Raw genomic sequence first — 19367 nt, forward strand, 5'->3', positions numbered from 1 at the left:
TCATTTAATTTTTGCAATAAAGAATAGTATTTAATTTCTCATTTTATGCAGACGTAATATCCGAGTACTAAGCTACAGATTAGTAATACGTTTCCGACCAAAATTCTTGTTTCATAAGTATACCTATATAAGTGCCCTAACGATTTTCTCCTTAAATGAGTATATACTGCAATGAAAATAGCTAGGCGGAGTTCCCCTTTGGTAGGTGGAACTCCTTTTGTCGGCGCTGAACTACCACAGCATAAACGCACCCTTCGCTTTTTGTTCGACATATCTTTTTGCGGCTGTCATAACATCCATACGTTGAAAAATTAACACATTAAAACAGTATTATCTTCTGTTAAAAAGAAGAAAAATTATATTACAATATTACAGTGGTGGACGAAAGAAAGTTTAGAGCGACACGAGAAAAAAAGCATAATTTTACAACGCAGATTATAGTTCACTATGGCAATGAAGTTTTTCATAAATGTAAAGACGTAACTTCTCAAGCGTCTTTGGGATCCTCATCGTGTTGGATGATAAACTTTATACCATGTATCACCTTCCCCAAATGATAGTGGTCTCTTTATGAATTTTTTTACGATACAATTGTCAAATCTATTTTTATTTTTATTCTTTCATATACATATATTGTCAATATTTAAATTTCCTTTTACGTTTTCGGCCTGATATATTAATAATAATTATTATTTTTTGCTGAAATTTCATCTGCCAGATTCCATTAAATTATTGACTATATCACATATTTTATATTCGTCGTGTATTTTTTAGTTCCTATCATTGGAATTTCATATTTGTCTCCGTTTTCCTTAAATATTAATTTGTTTCTTTTATCTTTGATCATCAACCACTTAATTGTAAACTGCAAATACAGTCAGAATATCGGTTATAAAATTATTAATACATTATATAATTGCAAAGGTATTGGTGTTCGCTGTATACGAGGAAAATAGTTTATTTATATAGTAAGAAGAACAGATAAGTGTTACCAGCGTAATAAAGAATGTTTAATATAGGATTCATTGACTCTTGCACGCAGAAATAATAATTTCGATCTTCCTTGCTATGAAACAGTGAAAAATTTTCTCGTAGACTTTTATTTTTTATGATACAATTTATAGTATCGCGTGTAAGTTTAACTTGATTATGCTGAAAGCTTATCCTACCCACCGTTCACAGTCGTACAATCGCAAAAAATCCGAGTGGACATACTTTTGTTTACATTTACATCTATAATGCAATTTCATTTAATTGGAAATTATCCAAGGGATATACTCGAATAACTGTTAACGCGAATCGTATGTTAATCCGGACGTATCGTAATTTTATTCGGCGATATTTACATAGACACAAAATATACGATACCATGTATAACTATATAATGACCATCTAACACACTGTTGTGAAACGATTCCTTCTTTAACGAGTACTATCTATCCCAACAGCTTTAAATCTTTTCCTTAACGAGCCACCGTTGCCTTGCGTTCTGTAATTTTTACAAGGTCCGTGTACATCAGTGTCTTTAAATGCTTGAAAAAACGCGTAATTAAACAACTAGTGGCAGGCACTCGCTGTAAAGCTTAGACAGACGGTAGTTATGTGCTTGATAATTAACGTAACGGACGGGGTGGCTACGGTGGGGGAATTGTATATGATTGAAAAGCGTTAACGAAGTTGCATTTCGTCGGTATCTGGGCTTTATCATCGTTCCGTCGATCATCGGTGTGTACGCCTCGCGATGTATGGTAATGACCGTGAGCTCATTACCCGAAGAACGAGCACCGCCATATCTGGATTCCACTTGCTGGTAAATGTTACCCTTTTTACAGCTGCTGCTCTCGGTCGCTCGCCCGTTCAGAAAATTTTACGCATAACTTACTGTTGCAAACCTATAATTACGATGGACTATAAAACGTGACTGGGACGTTATGGCAAAAACGAACGGGAAGAACAGAGAAAGGGAAAGAGGCAAAGAGAGAGATTGCGGGAGAGTGGGGGAGGGGGGAAGAGAAAGAAGGTATACGCGTAAATGGCCATTACTAAGCGGGGGAAGAATTCTTGTCAAATCGAGGAAAAAGAAAATTATTGTAAGATGGGGGGAGTTTGGTGGGGATTAAAAAAAGGAGGGAGGAGTAACGACAGAAGAGTTTGCGCGCGGAATTTGAAAATCGGGCCGGGATTCTCACGTTTCATTCATGGGACCCGATAGGAACGGCAAAACTGTGAATTAGCTTAATAATCGGTTGTTGCCCTCCAAGGAGCATTTTACGTGTAAAAGGTAAGACTTGCACCTGCCCAGGGATACCAATTATACTGTCAACGTAACGACGATGAGGCTTAGCCGCGGGAACGTTTACTGTCCTGATCATATCCCCAGATAAAGCTTCGGGAGCGGTTTCTGTGGCCGAACCGGCGAGCGACTTCGAATTCTCGGGCACAAAGTAAATGTATCGTATAATTAAAGCTGTGTTCCGCGTGATAACCTTGCGTCGCCGCGTTCGGCGAAATCATGTGAAGTCGATCGGTGTGAGCCCGTTCACCTGTTCCGCCCAGCGCGTTTCTTCTTCTTCATCTCTGGTCTTCTTCTTCTTCTTTAGTCTTCTTCTTCTTCTTCTTCATCCTCTTCTTCTTCTTCTTCTTCTTCTTCTTCTTCTTCTTCTTCTTCTTCTTCTTCTTCTTCTTCTTCTTCTTCTTCTCCGGTCTTCTGCTTCTTCTCCGTCTTCTTGTACTTCTTCTTCTTCTCCTCCCTCTCCTTCTTCTTTTTCTTTCTCTACTTACTCTCTCTTTTTGTTTTGTTCGCCAAACGTGAATCCACCAGGAAAACAGATTTTTAGTCGACACGCGTTGCATGGTCGAATGGAAATCAGTTCAAATTCCACATTGGCGCGGGCAACAACGGAAACCTGTTTCGCCCCGCGACAGGTGTCCGTTTATGACTTATTGGGATCCCTCCGTTGCCTCCGCCGCGTACCTTAATTGCGCTACTTTTTATTCAGCGACCGCCGCAGCAAACTTGTTTTCTTTCTTTAATTAATCCTCATTCCGTTCGTGTTATAAGTAATTGAGCGGTTGGGTATACCGGCGAGGAACGCAGTGACTGATAGTACGTAGAAAAGTCGCCTGCCGGCGGATCACTCGAGCCAGGGGCGGGAGCCGGATAAAATGTTGCGTGGAGATTTTAATTGAACCTTGCTCAGAAGAAAAAAAGTCTTTAATTATTTCGCCCGTATTCACGCGTTTGCAAAGAGATATTGGGCATAAAACGTTCTATCTGATGATGAGATAGGAGTAAGGTGGATATACTGGTCGTGTTTGGTATGTGTACAGGTATATATTTGATATGTTTACGTGTCTTCGATACTATCGTGTTTTTCAAAATGTCTAATTCAATTTCGGTGTATAGCGTCTGAGACACCTTATTCAGTGAATTGATGGTACTTACTGATTTCTGAATACGCCGATATATTTATCATAAACGCATCACATTGCATTTAAAAAAGTTAAACTGAACTTAACGAGAAACTCTGTATAGTTTCCAATGTTTTCTCTCTGAATTGAGGAAAGGTTTCATAGTTTATATTAATTTTTGTATTTTATTTCGTAGATATGTTCGCGGATGGTAGTTGAACTAATATTCTAATATTATTTCAATAGCAATAATTTGATATGTTTCGTATACTTCGTTTATCACGTAACGCAACATGTTAATGTTTATGAAACTTAGTTATGATTGCTTTCGGCTAATAAACAAATCGTTCGAACAGGTGAATGGAATTATTCAAATGAAACTGGGATTTGTATGTAAAACAAAAAAACTATATTGGTTGTCGAATTCAAAGATAGAAGTTATGATGTAAAAATTGAATTAGTTCAATTCCTTAAATTAGCGATGTGTGTCTCTCTGTTATACAATTACGTTGATGCGCGCAGTAGAATGTGGACAGGCGCGTACAAAATATTTCTATGATCTTGTCGCGCTATACCGTCCAATTAAGAGAAGTGCACACGTACATTCACATCGGCATCAATTGACATTAAAATTGTCATCTTCATTAGCTTTCGTTTACACGTTAATACACCTTAATTATGGTGGTGTATAAAGTTTATTTATAATCCACCTACCGGAGAAAGTAAACATTCTCTTATCAAAAATTACATGCTAATGAAGTTCATTTACTTCCGTTAATGGAGATGTCTGTAACGAGCATCTGCACAAATTTGAATAAGTATCACGGAACACGAACACTTCTTAATCCGTGGAAATCAGGGGGATCTCGAATCATTTTACGTTGTAAATTGCACACGGTTCATTGAGATCTCGATCAAATATACACGCGGACAATGCAATAATTAGCAATACATATTAAATCGCAGTAGAAGATAGATTCCAGATGAAACAATAAGTAGGCTTCTCTCGATCCAAAGCCAGCAGTAAATCTCCTCGGGTTCTCCTAGAAACACAATTTAACGAAAAAAACATTAAATCGATTTGCACACTTAGATTGAACGGCAGATTGAATCCATAAAACGGGTATCCATTACCGTAGCGTATGTTTACATGTAAATTCGTATGTAAAGGGAACAATTACCGATGGGGAATTTGATTGTGCCGCCCTTGAAACGACCTAGCAGACGACCGGGAAATACGCTGTACGTGACGGCGTTGAAATCGGGTTTTCTCTTCTTGTTTCCGAGGTTTTTCGCCTTTCAACAACCTTTACAGTTAACGTTTGAATTTATGCATAATTTATACGGTTAGCCGTGATGCATGACGTTTCCATTAAATTTTAGCTTTCTTAAACCACTGATAGATGCAAGATTACTGTTCTCCTTCCATATAATGTGATAATTTACTAATCATTTCTTTATTTTCCTTTTTTGAATACGATTCTAGATAGTAGCTGGTTCTAAGTAGAGTGTTTCGAAAGTAATTACATTAAAATGATTTCCTTTCTTAATGCGAATACAAATTCGTGATAACCTAAAAAACAAATTCGAGTTTCATTCACCGGTAATCTTTTTCAGAAAACATTACATGGAAATTAATGAGAATATTTTTTTCAAATCGAAATGAAAACATACCGATACAGCGTATTTTCTTATGTTTGAGATGGAGTTCCCGCCTTTGCTGTCGAAGGCTTATCTGATAATGAGTCGGTTCGCCAAAATGTATATTACATTAAAACGGAACAATGACGCGTCTCAATATTAAGTTATGTATACCCTGTTGTATGATTATTTCCCACGCAGGTTGAATGCAAATCTTGAAAATGTATTCAACAAAAATTACAATAATTACTCTTTAAAGCATTTAAACGGTATTCAAACGCATGAGACTGCATTCTTTTCTTGATTCCATGAATTTTTATGAATACTCGCATTAATGAGGGACATGTAGCTTCGAAGAATTGTTACAAAATTTACTTCGTCTATTCCCCTTGTCAATCTACGTAAATAATTCATCATTTTTTTTATTATATGAACAACATGAATTTTGATAGGTAATTTATTAACGTTATCACAAAAGGATCGACAATAGTGCGAGTAACGTATCATAGAATGCGCTGCTTACGTGAGAAATTCATTTTTTGTTGCATGAGAAGGTACAAACAGTAATTGTATAAAAGTGAAGTAACTGAAGAGCAAAATCATTTACATACTTAACACCAACAAATTGTTGCCGTTAATTGAATGTATTCATGTTTCAATAATTTAGTATCTAATGCATCAGGTACATGAAATTTCTAAATTTTCCTTTCTATTGGACTATTTGTCATGCAGGCGTTCGAGTAAGAAAAATTTGAATAGGAAACGAACACTGGATATCCATTTCCTATGAGAAAATCGACAGCGATTTGCAAACAAACTATTCATTTTTGTCCGATGGTTTATTTCGGATTATTTACTTGCTCAATCAATGGAATATGTTGCAACAATAACAAATTTTAACATTTTCTTCAAGGTTAGAATGAATCTTGCGGACATTTGCTCGTATATTTTTCCACCGAAAGAAAGGTGTAGCATTACACTGTGGTGGTCGTGGCATGAACTTTTGAAACACCCTATACGTAATGCACGCTGCAATAGATTTAAAAAGACAGTATGCCTAACGCGTCGTTCCATTTGATACGAGAAGTGTGAATAATTTGCTGTATAAATATGTATGTCTATAAAATAATTCAAAGTTATATCATTTTACTGGTTAAATAATGGCGATAAAAATAGAAGACCCAGATTTCTTAATCCAAGGTTCTTTCAAAGTTATAGCGTATAAAGTTGTTAAACTTACCGTGGCACTATTACTATTACTTAGAACTAAAATCGGCGACCTTGAAAAAACCTTGCAAATAACGTTAAAGAGGAAGTCTTCAATCTTGTCAGAGAGATGTTCGAATGTTCTACTTCTTATGATTCACCCTGTATATTTCAACATATGTAAGTACATTAATACGTTTCTCTAATCCACCAATTCCGCCACTGTTTCGTAAGGACCGTATAAATGTAGCTATTGTGCGAACTGAAAATGAGGGTTAACGTTTCAATTGTATTTGTACTCTCTCGCTCTTGCTGCTGACGTGATTTATAGTTTTGAACTAACCGCGAACCAGTGACATTACCTGGTTCTAAACGCATTCAAAGACTAGAATGTCGCATTTATAGAAAGGCAAGACTGTACCTTCCGGGAAATTTACGATGTGTAAATTTCATTTGCAGTTTTGTTTATCATACAGGTCTATGCCGTAGATAAGATCTGAAAGTCAGTAGGAAACGGGCGTAATAATAAAGTGACATAGTTTATAATAACTATGTTATTAGTAGGAAGACTATTTCCTCATTCGAATGTCGAATTGATTTTAATGAATATTACAATTAGGTATTAAGTATTGCAAACGAAAGGTATAAATATGAAAAGAAATCAATATTCTAACAATAGATCTTCTTTCCTTTCATTTTATTATTCATAATCGCAGGATACTATTTTCTATAAGCTACTTGGAGAACTTTAGGTACAATCCGTAATATGAATTGTAACGTGATAAGAGATTCACTATTGACGACTCCTTTAAACATCTGTCAGCTCTGCCGACCAATATTTATCCCAGCAACAGATAATTCGATCGATCAAATTCTGATTGTAACGACTCAGTGTAAGACTTTGTAGATTTTGTACGTTGAAAAAATTGGTACAAATTAACGACTAGAATTACAGAAAACTTTCAAATACTCAAGACAACTATCATTCTTGATGATACCTACACAGATGTACAGTGTGATTTACGCAACCGTAACAAGCCACATCTTTTTCCTGCTAATGCTAGAGGAAAATGTTACAAGAAAAAAATAAGTAATGTAAGGTTCTGCATATATTCACAATCACAGATTCTTGATACACATAATAATGTAGGCACATGGATTTTGCAGTCACATTATTTTTTTAAATTATTTACATCTTTCTCTGTTTAAGTCGAATATTTTCCCCTTTCTACGTAAAAAAGAATTAAAATAACAAGGTCGAAAAATAATTATTGATTATAATTTAGATTCGTATTATACCTCAATAAATTTCACAGCGATCCAAACATTATCACTTAAAGTTTCGTGAATAAAACTTGATCAGCGTTCTACACTCAGTAATTAATTATCTCGTTACTTTAATACATTCATAATATTTATATCATTGCAACAATCAAAGTCAACACAGATAACTAAAAAATAATATTTACAAAATCACTACCATTCCGTTTTCTTAACATTAACGACCGAATATCTTCGATTCCGCGGTCTTATAAAAAAAAAATCTATACAACCACTGCACGCCACGCGGATGCTTGAAATTAGATGATCAATAGGAAAATGAGTTACATCAATCAAACTCAACGTATATCGTTAAAAAAAGCACAATTCATGATTTCTGTAGCTTCACGGATGAAACTCGAGATCCGTCCAATTGACGAGTTCCATAAATCCGACGTTGAAAAGCATATTTCACAAGCAGCCCGCGCCTATGAAGACGAAGCGAAAATCGCAATTTCGTCCGGAGTGCCGGCACACGCACGCCAACCTGCCATGCTTCGATAAATTCAGCAGGCTAATAAATCTAACGCCGGCCTACTCGTTCCTGAGACGTCGTTAATTAATCGTTCATTAAAGTTTCTTTGTACAATGCGAATCCGGTGTTCGGACTACGGAGAAAGAGCAAGCAAGAGAGAGAAAGACAGAGAGAGAGAGAGAGGTAGGGAGGAGATTACGTGCAAACGGGCCGCAGCTCGTGGCGGCCGCGCACATAGTTTTCCGCGATTCATTGCCGCAAGTTAAACTGACGTATCTTCTATCGTTTAAAAATAACTTACGTAACACAATGTCAAACTACTTTTTGTTTGTGTGTTGGAAGCGGTGATGCCGGCGAATACACGTTTCTCTATCAGCGGACACGTGGACGGCCACGGACGACGTGGCGCGGCTCGACGAATCGATCTGTCATGTATTTTCCACGATCCGCGTCGCACATTTTGAAATCTATCGCTCGAACCTCTTCGACGGATTTCCCGCTCGCATCTGTACTATCGATTCTTCTTTTCTCTCTCTCTCTCTCTCTCTCTCTCTTTCTATTTTTCTTTTCCCTTTCTCTTTAAATTTGTTTTTCTTTGATTCCCTTACAGCGTTCGACTTCCGTTAAGTGACATACCGAACGCATCGTATAAATTACCGCGACACATTCGCGTGTCTGTTTGCAACGCACAAAGTAACTGGTGTTGCGTGACTACAATACTGATACCGTCGTTATAAATGTATGTACAAGGCATTAAGAATCATTAGGACGGTCCCGTCCGTCGCGTTTTCTCCTCATTTCCTTTCCTTTTCCGGCTTCGAATTCGCGGAAAATACGACCGACACCGGTTATCTCGTGGGAATTATGGTACTTAACGCGGAACACCGTAAACGGTGATGATGTTAGAATTAATGGAAATTTAGGAGTGAATTAAATTTTGTTCTTTTTAGGTTCTACTTATATTAGGCGTCTGTTCGAAATGTTATATTGGAAGGATTTGTAGGTTTTTTCTTTTTTTATTTATCAGTCTTTTGGGTTGTTAACGGCAACGGAGGGAAGATGATTTATAAATCATTGTAAAGCATGGTTTGTTTCAAATATTGTAGCATGCTTGATATTTTTACACTGTTTTCATGGTTGTCTGTTAGTGTGCGTTTGACGTTAAGACAGTTTCTTGTGTATAATCCGCATTGCAGTGTAGTTTGACTTGTTATGAGCACGTTTCTGAGCTGATAATTATTTTCGGACGAATAAATATACGGTGGACACTACGGAAAAGAAAAACTTTTTATGGTTGAACCTGTGAATCGTGCAGTATTATTTGGTAAAGCTACGGATATATTGTTTGCAGGAAATATTTGAACGGTTTATTTATAACGATGACATTATTTGGAATATATCTTCCTATCTCCGTAACGTCGTTTACGTTAATCAGAAACTGTTGTCAGTATTGAAGACTGATACGATTCATAGTATTATTTGTGCAAAACTATGAAGCATTTTCCTCCTCTGTTTTCCCGAACAGGAGTCGTGTACGAGAACAACGTGAACACTTTGTATATAATTATCGACAAGAGCTAGAAAACGTACATTAGAGTGTTAATTTTGTAAAAGTTTTTTTATGTCCTTCTAGAGTAAATAGTATTCATATTTCGTATTCAGTTTGATTTCACGTATCAGAAATATGTAAAATATTGTATAATACGTGTAAATAGTGAAAACGAGTTCTTCAACAGTTATTTCCTTTTGTTTTCGAAGAATTACAGGTCATTCGTTGTTGCATAAGAGAGCAACGTTTTAAACTGTACTGTACAGATGAAGATATCAAACTGATTCTAGTGGGACGTCTGATCTAATGTATCGATACTTAGAGGTTCATTTCTTGTAATCATAAGACGCAAAATCTTTGTTTCCTGTTGAATATTTTTCCAAGATTATTTCCTTGTGTACGCAATGATCTTCAGACTACGTTTCTTACAATATTGTGAATGAGTAAAGCACGATACGAGTAAAGTACATTACACGATAATACACAATACTAATACACATTACACAATAATACATAATACCAATACACATTTCACAATAATATATAATACCAATACGCATTACACAATAATACATAATATATTTTAATAGAAAAACGTATTTGAACTCTACGTATTATAAATTACATAAATGTTAAATTGTTTAGGTTATTGTTTAGAAAGAATATTAAATTGTATGCATTTTCCAAAATCTCATTGATTCATGTAAATTTACTTTCACATGTCTCAACTCTTTCTTCCTATTTTGGCCATCAATGAGTACACTTTTTTGTTTTTGCAATGATTGAATAGTTTTGGCATAAAAATCCTCTTTAGATAGTGATGCAACATTAGTGAATGAACTGTTCACACTTTAAAACAGATCACTCGTTATACTGTTCTAAATATTTTATCGAGTCCAAGATTTTCACTTTGTTTCTGTTTTTAACCTTTGAATAGAGAATTATCAATGCTTTTGCGCGCAGTAAGTTTTAAAACAGTTGCATTAACATGCCGCGATTTTATACCGCGTTATCACGAAGGAACTGCGTGCTTACTGAAACTTTTTTCGCTCACTGTATTTCAATGTTGCAGTTTAGATTACGCGCTTATGTAACGTCGACCGTTTGCTGTCCTAATGTACATGATTAGTTCGTTCATTGCGTACGTTTAGTTGAGTCCACTGGAATAGCGATTTGTAACCCTGGTCGGCAACGACGAAATAATGACACACGATACGATCGCGTCGCAACTAATTAGAGTGCTCGCTGCCGTACAAGTAATCGTCCAAGTGTCAAGGGTTTACTGGATAAGGCGGGGAACGTGTGCAACTGGTGCGAACACGTGGACAAGAATGTTCACATTTTTCGTTTCCTTTCGCACAATTTGTAGTCACGTTGTGGTAGCTCCTTTTTGTTTGGAAGTCGGGAATAATGTAAATAAAACACCTAAGTATTTAATTAACAGTTCGAAAAGTCAGATGAGTTGATACTCGATTACATATGTGTCCAAAGAATACTTTTTACAACAATAGAAGAACTTGAGTTGAAAAATTTAATGATATAATACAAATTGTAATAGTAAATTAAAATCGGAGCGTAAAAATGATAAGAAGGTATTTGAAAACAAATTTTACACGATAGGATTTTATTACCTATATACATAAGAATGTTTTTTAATTTTTTTTTTCTTTAGAATAATGCTGGTAACTAGTTCTACGTTATTTTACATTTTTTAGAAGAATTCGGTCACATAATCCTCCGTCATTTCAAAATCTGTAGTTGAGTACTGACAACATAAATGTATTTCTTATATTCATGCAAATTTATTTACACAATTATATGCGATTGCGATTGTATTAATTCACAGTCATTTCGATTCTTGGAATTAATTAACAAGAACAACTGGTAACCGCTGAACAATGTCATGATGTGTTTAGACTTTCATTGCATAGAAAGAACATGCTGACACGTGAAGAATACGTAATATGACTTTGCATAGTTGCAAATCGTGCTCTTAACTAAGTTTAACATACATGCATATAAAAACAAGAATGCAATAGGTTCGCATGTGAGAACAGTGTTCACGATCAAATGAACCAATCTTTTTTTTCCAAAATTAATGATAAATATTTGAAGAAAATGACAAATGATGAAAGGTTTTTAATGCTTTTTATAGGTTGAAGAATAGCTTGCAGAAATTTGTTATATTTGCATTGTTTTTCGAACCTAGATCGAGCATTCATCAATCATGCAGCATCCTATAGACGTTAAGGTCACACAAGGCCAAGAGTAATCGAAATAATTTGCCTTTTTTATAATATCATGTATTATTAATGGGATTAAATACCTCAATAATGGCCTCAATGGCTGTTAATGTTATTATGTAGTACAAACGTGTTCCTTATTCTAACTTCTTAGTTTCAATATTTATTCTTTCATGAAACAGTGACGAATATCTGAATCTTACCATGCACTCTTATTTTGGACATACTAAATGGATGACGTGTTGTGAATTTTTTTTAGTATAATGCATATAAGAGACAGAGTAAACTAATGTACAAAGAAAAATATCTCAGTTTATACATTTATAAAAGTATTTTAATGAAAATGGATCTATGTCGAAATAACGTCACGAAGGAATGACTATACTAGATGGTAAACAATTATGCGTGGCCAGAAAAAATATTAAAACCTTTTTTCCTAGGACAATTTTTTCAAATATTTCAAAACTATCGCTTCTACCGCGAACACCTAGTATAAAGTTAGCATTAATTTATCTTGCTTCGATTCAAATTACGATTCCACGATGTTTTATTTTTAAAGAGTAATTTATATTTTAAACAAGAATTCAAGTGTAGAATGATATTTTTTCATAACCAATATTCTCTAATTATCTATAGTTTAATTGCTATTAACATTTTATGTTGAATAATATGAAATCAATAGCACACATTTCAGACCAATAAAATAATCATGATAAATCGATATTATATCGTAAAATATAATAATATTTCACAAAGCCAAATGTGTTTTTTGTTTAAATTATGGTTGTATGGCATTGTCGCATAACGAATGGCATTGCTTAACATTTAGATTGTTTATATTCTTATTTCGCAGCTGCACTGTCGAACGAGCGAAACTGAACAAAACTATTTTAATCTCAAACTACTAATATTTGTATTATCTTTCAAATAAAGTTTTCTTTTAAAATAATATTTCGTATATATATATATATATATACTGTTTACTAATTCGTAAAAATAATATTCTCACTCGTTTCTCATCACCTAGTGTATGGGTTTGGGTTATTACACATCCGTTCTCTAGATTGATCGGGCCCTGATGAATCTCAGATCGAATTTATAGTAATTTGGTTAACGACGGAGAAAGATAATCTTTTCATAGAATAAAAAATTAATCATACTCATTGTTTTATAGTTATACGTATACTACTAAATATATAACAAAACAAATAAGAATGTATTTGAATAATCAATTATTCATTGTTCGAAGTATTCGTAATGGCGGTTACATGTGTCATCAAATAGACACTCATTAAAAATTATTTGCACCGTCATTCGAATAAATCATTTACACCTATATAGAAACTAAACTGCAAATTATTGATTTGTTTTTTTATTGTTTATTATTGATTGATTTTTATTATTCAATAATGAAAATTAATTTCCATAAGAAAATGAGCTACGAAACATGTTTCATTGTACAAGGTTAAGTTTTGTTTTAAATACACAACATTTAATCCACAATATTTAATTGAGATGAACCACGCTCATTGGCATTGTAAATTGCTCGCGGACAATTCCCAAGTCAAAATTTTAATTACGTTCTAAGACGCGTCCAGTTAGCAGTCTAAGGATTAAATAATTCTCTAAACGAGTATCGCAAAGAAAAGAGTGGAAATGTAAAAGTCATTCGAAAAAAAGATGTAACGCAAATAGTGAACGCGGGTCTAGGAGTCTAGGAAGTACGCTCCTGGCCGTTCGCAATCTTCATCAGTGTTACTATCTACCGAGCGGCCTTTATCGCGCCCGCACGTGTCGTACGCACACAGGCTCGCGGCAGACATGGCGCGGTGCTTTTGCAACAGTGTGCAAAAGTTGCAAGTGCCACTCGTCAGTGGGCACTGCATAAGATACCGGGAGAATCCGGATAGGCAAACGCGATCTTGTACAGTCCATCGAGAAAGTTCGGGTCGGATCTAATTCTGTCAATGACGCGCAGCTAGACGGCTACCACGAAAAATGAGACATCCAGTTATGCGAGAAATCACACGAGGAATTCTAGGTTCGCCGGAGTCACGAATTTCAATTACCGGGAGCAATTACCGGGTAAACCTTCCGACGAGTTGAAAGTGTGACTCGATGGTTTTTGTTGTTATTCGATAGAACAGGCTGCTAAATAATTTGTTAATATCGTTAATAAATGCAATAATGGCTGCTAAATAATTTGTTAATATCGTTAATAAATGCAATAATGGCTGCTAAATAATTTGTTAATATCGCATTCACGAATCGTGTTCCTTGATATTAATCTTTTTTTCTGTCGACCAACAAAACGAGGAAGTTCTTGTCTTTAAAATTTTTCTTCTGTTTTATTATTTCGTACGTTATTATGTAAACTAGAAATTTATGCATCTAGTATTAATATATTTTGAGTATTTAATATTTAATATTTAAAATACTGATGACAGGAAGATTGTGTTGCAAACTTTATATATTTTTAAATTGTTGTATGATTGTTTATTTGATACATCAGTTTATTTTCATTTTTCTTAATTTCAAAATTTTGAAAATTTGTTACAAATTGTGAAATTAAGCGTACTCGTTATAAAATTTATTTGAACTTTACTGTCATCGAATTGTTTCTTATGTAGGAGGCATTTTGTTACAGTTAATAGCGCCGTATTATTAATACGTTGGTTTCGTATCATGAGTATTATTATATAATAAGGCGCGTTTAACGATGCGTGGTTCGCTAGACATGATAAATGTGCTACCGCACAACTCCCCGTTGGAAGGCGTCATTAGAATGTATTACTTTGTGTGTACACCTTTTATGGTAATTTCCTAGCTTGATATTCACTTGCAAGCAAGAATATCTCGAGGTTTTAATTACTTAGTTGAATCTCTAAAATGAACTGCGATAGAAAAATTACATTTTCATCATTCATATCCGAAGATACAATAAATTCATTATTTCATCATTATTATTATCGTGCTATTTCGTTATGGATAACCGTAAGAAAAGTGAGAATTGAAATACTCGGTTCTGTCTGTGGAACTCACCTGGTGCTTTCTTTCTAGAATACCTATCTGGCAAAGAATGCAGTCGGTGGTTCATTAAATGCTCATCGCTGGTAAAAAACCACAAGCATTTCATTCATGTGAATTAAATTAGGGGACGAAATAGGTTTTTAACGAATTGAGATGGTCAATTATAGTAAGATGAAGGCCCGTTCAGTTATTCGAAAGGCAAAGTTCAACGGTCATAGCCATATCGAAGTTTATTATATTTCCGAAGGCTCTGGGATTATTAAATAAGCCAAATTAAAATTAGCCAAATGTTAATATCCCCGACACATCTTCAAATTAAACTTTCTTGAAAATGGGGTTTCGAACGAAGAAAAATATTTATTCATCTTCATTTAAATACGTCTTTACATATTTACTTATGTGGAATATTAGCCTATGGATATCAGATGAAATTAATTAAAATAAAATTACTCATTACACGGATCGGAATCACTTTCGTCGAATTTTCTTAATGCGCGAATACTTTGTACGTGAATTTCCTTGTGAGGATGTAATCGATTTAATTTTTCATAGCGAGCTTCGAAGTCGTTCTAATTCCCCTGATCAGTGTAGATTCATCCTTATTGTCGGACAGATTGTCTTGAGTCTAATAACAGATTGAATTCGCTTAGACACTAACTGCGTGAGGTAAATGAACAGGGTCAAGTGAAAAGGGAATGAGAAACCATGCATGCGTTTCCCAAAGAGAAACAGATGGAATCTGGTTGCACAAATAGATACGAAGGTAGAAAGGAGTATGGACTGAGACAGTACAGAAATACAGAGACAAGGAACTATCATACCGCGGAAATCTGACTAAATTAACATCAGATCATGCCGAAGTCTTCATTGTTTATTTTCCTGAAACATTATTATTACAAAGTTACAATACCAAAAGGAAATGGATACATATCTTTTTATTAGCTGAAGATTGTATTTTGAAAGAGGGTCTCTAAAATTCTTAATGGAAAATTATCAGTTATGCAAATAAATTTCAGGAAACTCGGAAAAATTCATTTTTGGAATCATTTTATTATTTGCAAATAATAAATTTGCAAAACAACGTGTATCACATGTGGACAAATTGGATTTTTATTTTTTTGTCAGGCAAATAGAAATTCTTATAAGAAAGATCTTTTACACTTTATATCTTATTCTTTATGAGAAATAAAGGAGATGTGGATTGTTCAGTGTAGAAAGTCTAGATGTCGTTTATTTATCGTAAATATATTGCTATAAGAGACGGAAATGTAAAAAATTAACAAAGGAAAATCAGAAATACAGGTATATAATATGATTTTTAATGTATTATTAAAAAGAAACATTTCTCGAAACTATTTACATCAATTATAATATCAATTTTTGCCTGTATTAATATTATAGTATCTGAGGTATTTAATGAAATAAGTTTTGCTCCACTAACATTAAAAAGTATTGTCAACCCCACAGTGTTGACCTTGACTTATAACATAACACGTGACTCGTATTTCTCAGTGTTCTGTTTCTTTATCAAAATTGATGAACATTATTTCTAAACGCGTTCGTAGAAACGTTTAAATCTAGAAGGAATAAATAGATAAGCACAAACGACACTGAACTCATTTTTAAATCTTGAAAGTGTCGATGCCCTGCCCTTATTGATAAAGTATTACTAGTTCTCGCTGTCACAGTCTTTCAAGTTTTATTTAAAGTATACAACTTACAGCCAATGTAACACTCCCTTCAACTTATCAATTATTTAGCAACATTGAAAAGAATTTGAAAACAGTACTGACAATAAGTTACAATTTCTTCAAAGTGATCTCAGAGCATCGTTTTATCTTTGTAAATTGTAATCAAATCAAAACTGTTTCTTACATTTGCAACTATAATATAATTAATAGATTGGTTAAAGTTACGAAAATCCATGTTTCAACGACCATTGATAATTATGACTTCATTTAAAATATGTTTTCGAGTTAAGTTGATATAATTATATTCTATAAAGCAACTAAGTTTAGCAGTGCACTGGGTCACTGTCACTTGTAAAAGAACGGTATTCGATCATAGAGATTGTGACTAGACAAGTGCTGCAAAAAGTACTACGATTGTAATTAGATATACGTGGAGAGTTGTTGAACTAACCTGAGACTGGGTGTTAAAAACCAGTTTCTATGTTTGATAAATGACTTTCATTCGAATAAACGCTTGGTTCGTATCGATACGATCACAAATGCTGTTACCAAATTTATTATACTTTTTTTTAAAGATTTTGATACCACTGATGGTCTTTAAAACTCCAACTGCATGCTGCCGGTTTGTTATAACTGTGGACAGTGACTGAAGCCTCTCAGGCACCTATGCACGTCAGACGACACTCGCAGTGTAAGCCAGACGTCGAGGCTCGAAGCTCGCGCGAACGAATCCATGGCGTATAATCTGATTCGTAGATAAAGAGGAGCGAGCCGGCTTGATCCGAACGTCGACGTAAGTTGCATGCGATAACGCGATGAAGATCGCATGGACGAGCATGAGGAGTCCAGCTCACGGACGAAGATGGATGGTATGCAATCGCTGCGTGGATCTATGTTAGCGAGATAAATCGCCCATCCAAAACTGACGTTTCGCCGTTGCGAGAGCCCCGTGAATTGCAACCGGCCGCAACAAATTGATCTTCATTTCAATAAACCTTTCTTGGTCGATCGGAGTAAATGGAATTATTTGCACGTTATATCTTTATTAAGAGTACGTTTATTAATTCGTTTGTTAATGAAATATGATTATTTCAGTTTCCTTCGTTTGATGGTTCTGTCGGAGGAAAAGAATAAAAAACTCTGTAACATCGTTATAATTTTGTTAACGTTGTTCTAACTTGTTATTTCATTATTTCTTTTTTAATTAAGGTTTTGGTATTCTTACACAGTCTTTTACTAAAAAGACTAGAATTATAGTTTTTGCATTGGCAAGTTTCAAGAAATTGAAATTAAATGGAATCTTTATCTCTTTATCAATACCTTCGAGTAGATTATAGATAATATGAAATTTATAGGATCCCATCAATTTTGTACTGATCGTTTGCTTGAATTTCATTAAAATTATCGTTTTCATGATCTCTCATTAATGTATTAATTTACAATATTGATCAGTAGATCGTGTTAGTGATTGGCATTGCATTGTAATATTAACGGATTCCCACAGTTGTATTCTTTATACGGTTCTGTGCTAGTTTCTAATTAGAAATTTTAATCTCGTAATCAAATTTTCTGAAACATGTTTCCCGAGGCTTAGTGGAATCTTCTTTTTATAATGCTCGGAAGAGTTATTGTGTTATTAATAATTTCCCAATAGGAGTAGGAACTCTATATTCATTATATAAATTTACTATAAACGTTAAATATTCATGAGCATAAAACATTTTATTTTCCTATTAATATGAACTGAAGAATATTTGCGTTTGTTAAATTCAATTTGAAGTCTTCATTACAAATCTGATTTCATATTATAACTCGAAGAGTTTAGTATGTATACTTAAAAGTATAGGTCACAGTCATTAATACAACCACAAGTAAAATGCATCTACCCTATAACTGCAGCATTTAGTTACTTTCGTAGAAAATATTTGGTTACTGTGTTTTACAATTTTTCTTCATTCCAAATTTCTTTTTTACAAGACATTTCCTGTAAAACACACAGGCTTCTGGAACAGTTCGTGATGGCAGTCGAGAAGGCGCGAGACAGCGCATCGTGACTAGAACACGAGTCGTGACTAGACACTTCAGAGCAGTTTGAACGTACAATTTTTCGCAACGGGGTAACGTTCGAGGTATTTCGTTCGTTTAGACGCGAATCAGACGGGGGCGAAGTTTAGATGAGAAATATTAAAGCGATGGTCGTTGCGCAACGATAGCCGCGAATTGGTTCGAGTACTAAGCTGCAGATGTACTAGCAGGAAACTAACGACGTTTTTTCTCATGACGTACACATTAGCTATTCATTGGACAAATTGATTAAATAATCTTAAGATTCTTGAAGTAATTTCTATTACTATTGCAATTGTTACATGGCCAAAAGACTTTTCAAATCCACAATGAAATTTATTTTAAATGTGTACAGTTAAGAGCCAATGAAGCGCGTTGATGATAGAATCTTAAAAAATTCAAAAACTGGAGTTAATCGATTTGGACAATGAGTGGCTGATATGTAAACGAATTACCGGTGGTAGGTACAATTGACTTCCGATATTAACACGTCAAGTGCTACGAAAATGAGCGTTTTACTTACGTAACATTTATTTTTTCGTAGCACAGATAAATAGAAACAATTACGAATTATTTGACATCGCATTCCTCACATTACACTGCTGTCAACTGACTTATGTTATTAAACATTTTTATTCGACATTAGTCTATCTTACATATTATAATTGTTTTCAAGCAATTCAAAACCGTCGGCTATCATGTGAATTGCAAACACTTACCCAATCCACTATCGGGAA

General features: G+C 34.5%; 1 protein-coding gene and 1 long non-coding RNA gene across 17 annotated transcripts in view; one reads left to right on the plus strand and one right to left on the minus strand.

Annotated features, from left to right (window-relative positions):
• Nucleotides 1-19367, plus strand: part of dsx (transcription factor doublesex) — a 173194-nt gene that overhangs the window by 86355 nt on the left and 67472 nt on the right. The gene's annotated exons all lie outside the window — the stretch shown is intronic.
• On the minus strand, nucleotides 708-17424 carry LOC116433718 (uncharacterized). Of its 11 annotated transcripts, XR_012999190.1 has the most exons (5): nucleotides 6621-6918; nucleotides 6293-6520; nucleotides 5086-5266; nucleotides 4593-4984; nucleotides 708-4454 (listed from the first exon to the last, which is right to left on the minus strand). It is a non-coding gene; the product is annotated as an uncharacterized LOC116433718 (long non-coding RNA). The 11 variants fall into 11 exon arrangements; XR_004236342.2 differs by lacking the exon at nucleotides 6621-6918 and having other exon boundaries at nucleotides 4593-4718; nucleotides 6293-6615; XR_004236341.2 differs by lacking the exon at nucleotides 6621-6918 and having other exon boundaries at nucleotides 6293-6615.

Source organism: Nomia melanderi, chromosome 8 (assembly GCF_051020985.1).
Source record: "Nomia melanderi isolate GNS246 chromosome 8, iyNomMela1, whole genome shotgun sequence".
NCBI lineage: Eukaryota > Metazoa > Arthropoda > Insecta > Hymenoptera > Halictidae > Nomia > Nomia melanderi.